The sequence below is a fragment of the Sapajus apella genome, unplaced genomic scaffold, assembly GCF_009761245.1.
Source record: "Sapajus apella isolate SASKATOON/1434 unplaced genomic scaffold, GSC_monkey_1.0 scaffold1716, whole genome shotgun sequence".
NCBI classification, from domain to species: Eukaryota; Metazoa; Chordata; class Mammalia; order Primates; family Cebidae; genus Sapajus; species Sapajus apella.
Window position 1 is genome coordinate 7,935 of NW_022438642.1, and position 5,238 is coordinate 13,172.

The following is a 5,238-nucleotide window of genomic DNA, read 5'->3' on the forward strand; positions in this document are numbered from 1 at the left end:
AAAATATGAAGGGGGGCAGTTGAAACGGTAAACAGTAGTACTCCTTATCCACTGTATGTGTGGAAAAGACACATATGCCATGTTTTTCTCTGCTCTCACACCACAGCAACAATCATCAACAAAGAAAGCTTCTGTGACGAAACATGTGGAGAGGTTTTTCCCACCAACAGGCAAGCAATCACTTCTGCAGATGACACAAACTGGGTGTCATCTAATTCAGTTCTCACACTCTGTCTGCAGACAGCATCAGATTCCACAGGTAAAGGTCTCAGTCCCGTGAGACTGCCTCACTACATCAGTCCTAAGTCTGAAAGTCCAGAACTTCTGACCAATCAGCTTCAAATTGGGGTTCCCAGGACTCCCTCTTTGGGTTAAACTGAATTGCTGGAATGGCTTAAAGTACTCAGGAAACACACTTAGCAGTATAATATGAATGACAGTACAAAAGGTAAAGATGAAGAGATGCATAGTGCAATGTATGGGGCTAGTGGCACAGAGATTCCATGCCCTCTCAGGACACACCACCCTCCAGGAACCTGTGTGTATTCAGCGATCTGGAAGCTCTCCAAGCCCAGTCCCTTTGGGTCTGTATGAAGGCTCCAATACATAGGCATAACTAATCAATCACTGGCTGTTGGTGACTGACAACTTTCAGCCCTTCTCTCCTCCCCAGACTTTGCAGAGTGAGACAGAAGATCTCAACCCTCTAATCAGGCATGTCTTCAGCATGGTACCAGTTCCCATCCTGAATCTACCTAGGAGCTTCCAGCCATCGATCATTAGCATACTAAAAGACATCACTTTGGAAATTCTAAGGATTTTAAGAATTGTACACCAAGAAATGAGTCAAAGTCCAAACACAGATTTTACATCTGCAGTTTTGAATTATGTGGTTACAGCTCTAACAGTTAACTGTATTCCAAACACATTACATTGAAAACTCCAGAAATAAACAAGTCATAAGTGTTAGTGTGCCAGTCTGAGAGGCACAATAAAATCTTGAGCTCTTGCCCACTATCCATCCCAGGATGTGAATCATTCCTTTGTCCAGTGCATTCACACTGCATGTGCTGTCCAGCCCTAGTCATCAACATGGTCTCCTCCTGCATCCCGCCATCACTGTCATTGAAGCCTGAAGGTCCAGGAACACTCAAAGCTGATAATCTTTTTTTCTGACTTAGAGTCAGGGGGTGAATAGTGACCCAACACTACATGACAATGCCTACGTCATTCACCCCACCTCATCTCATTACATAGGTACTGCATCACTTCACATCATCACGGGAAAAAGGGTGAGAACCATACCATGTATTTAAGAGACCACATTCAAAAAACTTGCATTACAGCATATTACTATAATTTTCCATTTTTTTAATTAATTTCTTACTGTGCCTAATTTATCAATTCAACTGTATCATAGATAGGTAAGTATGGAAAAAAGTGAGAGTGATTCAGTACTATTTGTGCTTTCAGGCATTCACTGGGAGCCTCTGAATGCATCTCCCATAGTTAAGGGGGAACTACTGCACTTAGTTTGTTGTAACACAATACATTCTAGCTCTTTAGTTAAAACTGTTCAGTTTAGGATAAGACACCCTATCACCAAAAGTCAGCAAAACATAAGAATCAGACCAGAAACAGGGATTCTTGCAAAAACTTTCCAGCTGCCAGTGGAGAAGAGCTCAAGGGATATTAATGTGTTACCCTGGCCAATACTCTTGGGGAAGGTGCTGATTGTTTTACTTAGTTGTAGCTATGTGCTCTGCCCTACATAAAACAAGGCCCAAATTCACCTGCCATTTTACCTCCCACAGAAAGAACCACTTGAAAGATGACTGCTTTAAGAGCTTATCCACTCTGAACCACATCACAGAACAAGACTCTGTCTCAACAACAACAAAGAAACCTAATTGTTTCCATGTAAAAATAAGTCTACGTCCATACCTGATCTGAAGAGTTCACAATGTCATGAGACAAGACAGAAATATATTAAAAAATTAAATTCCTCCTTTCTGTAGAAATAAAACTATTGAATTTAAGCTTTTGTAAGACAAGTCAAGAAAAAGAGCAAAAAATGCAAAAGTAAAACTTGAAAGGCCATTTCATAATCAAGGGCTCATGAGACTTTCACAAACTATATATATATTGTTCAAAACCTTGGTTCTGAATTTTGACATGAGTAAGTTGCAGTTTCATTCGCAGATGTTCAAGAGGTCAAATAAGACAATGTCATTTGCTATTTTCATTCTTTTTTTATTTTAGAGAACAGTACATTAAACTTATTTAGAGACATGAGTCGTTGTAACTTCATAGGCTAAAGGCTCAGGAGTCATAATTTTAAAGGCATTTGTAAAATGTGGTGGTGCATGCTTGCATTCTCAACTTTTCAGCCTTAAGCTCTCATGTAGTAAATATTCACAGATACAAACTGATTAAACAAAAGCTCCTTTTAATCTGACAGTCTTTTTCTTTTTTTGTTTGAGAGAGAGTCTTGCTCTGCTGCCAGACTTGAGTGCAGTGGCGCAATTTTGGCTCATTGCAACCTCTGTCTCCTGGGTTCAAGCGATTTCTGTCTCAGCCTCCCGAATAGCTGGGGCTACAGGCATGCGCCACCATGCCCAGCTATTTTTTTTATATTTTAATAGAGATGGGGTTTCACCATGTTGGCCAGGATGGTCTTGATCTCCTAACCTCGTGGTCTGCCTGCCTTAGCCTCCCAAACTGCTGGGATTACAGGTGTGAGCCACCGCACCTAACCTATTTTTCCTTTTCTGTTTTTTTTCTTTCTTCATTTATCAGCAACAGGAGAGTTTAATTCAATGTGGTAGAGTGGCGTAAGGGAACGCAACGACAAGTATAAAATGAATTAAACCAGAGCGAATCATATCAGTGTGGATACATCTCGAAAATATAATACAAAGTACCCAAAAGAAAGTGGCAGAATGATATGTAAAGTGTAGAACCACTCACATTCCATTTTAGGACACAAATAAAACTTCTGCATATTATTTCTGAGAATCACAATATAGTTAAGGATTTCAAAAGGATATTGAAATGGAAAATAGCCAGTGATATTGGTAGCCTCAATGCAATTATTTTTTTAAAAAACGTTTATACCAAAAAGTCTCAAAACCACCATTTTAAGACTGTCAGTTATGAATGAATTACTTTCCTAGTTTTTAATAATCAAAGATGCCACAAACACACCCATATACTTAGCCATACACACACATGCACACAGTCTGCTCATTAGACCATCTCATTGGTTTCACAGCTTTGGTGTAATAACATTAACAGGAAGCCTCTAACATTAATACAGAAACTAATATCTAAATAAAGCATTCCTTTAGGTAAGTATCAGAACTCCAACTAGCACATAAGATACTGGAAATATCTTAGAACCTCAAAATTCACTGCTGTGAATCCGAGAAGTATAAAAATTCCTTATTGGAAACGTTATGCTATTCAAAATATTAAAATAGAAGCATCTGAGTTAAAACTCATATTTTTAAAATCTTGTTTTCTTATACTTGTAAATTTAATTTTATTGAAACATGGATACCAACAATAACATTTATGTCAATGCCTTCCATTCAATTTAGAATGAAAAGAATTAGAGGTAAGAAAAATGTGAGTACTTCCAATCATTTAATATACTTATTTCCAGCATTCCATTTGTATTGAAAATGTACCTGCTCTCAATGTCTGTACATTCTTTCTTTGTACTGCTTCTGTCACAACACGATCTTCAGTGGTAGGCTGACTGAGTTTTAAAAGAAAATAACTAATAAATCATATATATTTTATGCAATACAAAGTAACTAAAAATAAATATATATAATTACCTTCAAGGAAGGATGTTATTCAGGAGGTCTTACAAAGGAGAGGGGACACGTCATCAATTATATGTAGATATGACAGCGCTAACCAAACATTCATGCAGTGTTAATATCAAGCTGAGTCCCCATGCCTGGCTCTGAAAACAATTAATGTTGAGGATTCTTTTTGGCATCTTCTTTTATTGCCTAGGACAGCAAGGTGATGGAAATATACTGAGTAAAATAGGAATATAGGATTCCTAAACCACAAAGTTTGTATTTCAAAAGAGATTGTTTCAAATGCCTATAACTAAAATAGAAAAGTATGGATATTAATGTGAACATGTTGAGCTGATATGGATAAAAGGGACCATTAGGCCGGGCGCGGTGGCTCAAGCCTGTAATCCCAGCACTTTGGGAGTCCGAGACGGGTGGATCACGAGGTCAAGAGACTGAGACCATCCTGGTCAACATGGTGAAACCCCATCTCTACTAAAACTACAAAAAATTAGCTGGGCATGGTGGCATGTGCCTGTAGTCCCAGCTACTCAGGAGGCTGAGGCAGGAGAATTGCCTGAACCCAGGAGGCGGAGGTTGCGGTGAGCCGAGATCGCGCCATTGCACTCCAGCCGGGAAAAAAGAGGAAAACCCCGATCAAAAAAAAAAAAAAAAAAAAAAAAAAAAAGGGACCATTAAACAGTGGAGCAAATCATAACCTTAGAGAATCAATGTCAAGGCTGATGATGAATGCTAGAGTATTTAAACTGGAAAACATCAGAGGCATTGATGCCAGAACACCACAAATATTTATCATGTGCTTCCCCTTGTCCTGTCACTTAGGAAATAGACAGTTGGGATGCCAGTTCAGGTGAATGTGTGATTCACTTCTCATCAAAGAAAGTGTTCTAAATTGATCAGCTATGATACACACTTATGAAATAACAGTTTCTCAAAATTCTCATTTTCCCATGCCCACGTGGCTACTGAAGCACCTACATTTCTCATATCCTCTTGTTTGATCTTTTCTTAAGAGTTCCTTGATCCACTCATGCAAGACTTAACACACATCAAATAAACCATATAGAATAAGCTTTCAGTATCAAAATATTTATCAAAAGAGAAAACATTGAATTGCCACAGTCTTGATAGAAAAGAATAAACTTTTATATTTCAAGATCAGTGCAGTACTCTTAGAAAATGACAATTTTGGTATTCAAAGAATAAATTTTATAATACGACTGCTTCTAAAATTAGCTAAGTTCAATATGTCATCTTACTCTATAAACGACTTGTATAAATCAGGTATCATATCAAATAACTGGCTAACACCCCCCCCCCCAAATTAGCCAAAATGCAACTTAATCACATCTTACTCACTCATGTCAAAGAAACTTCTTGCTCTGAGGCCTGATAGTTATGA

General features: G+C 38.1%; 1 long non-coding RNA gene across 1 annotated transcript; it reads right to left on the reverse strand.

The window, feature by feature from the left end:
• Positions 1-3,105: 3,105 nt before the first annotated feature.
• On the reverse strand, positions 3,106-4,185 carry LOC116546934. The gene is made up of 2 exons (XR_004266889.1): positions 3,846-4,185; positions 3,106-3,763 (listed from the first exon to the last, which is right to left on the reverse strand). It is a non-coding gene; the product is annotated as an uncharacterized LOC116546934 (long non-coding RNA).
• Positions 4,186-5,238: the final 1,053 nt, after the last annotated feature.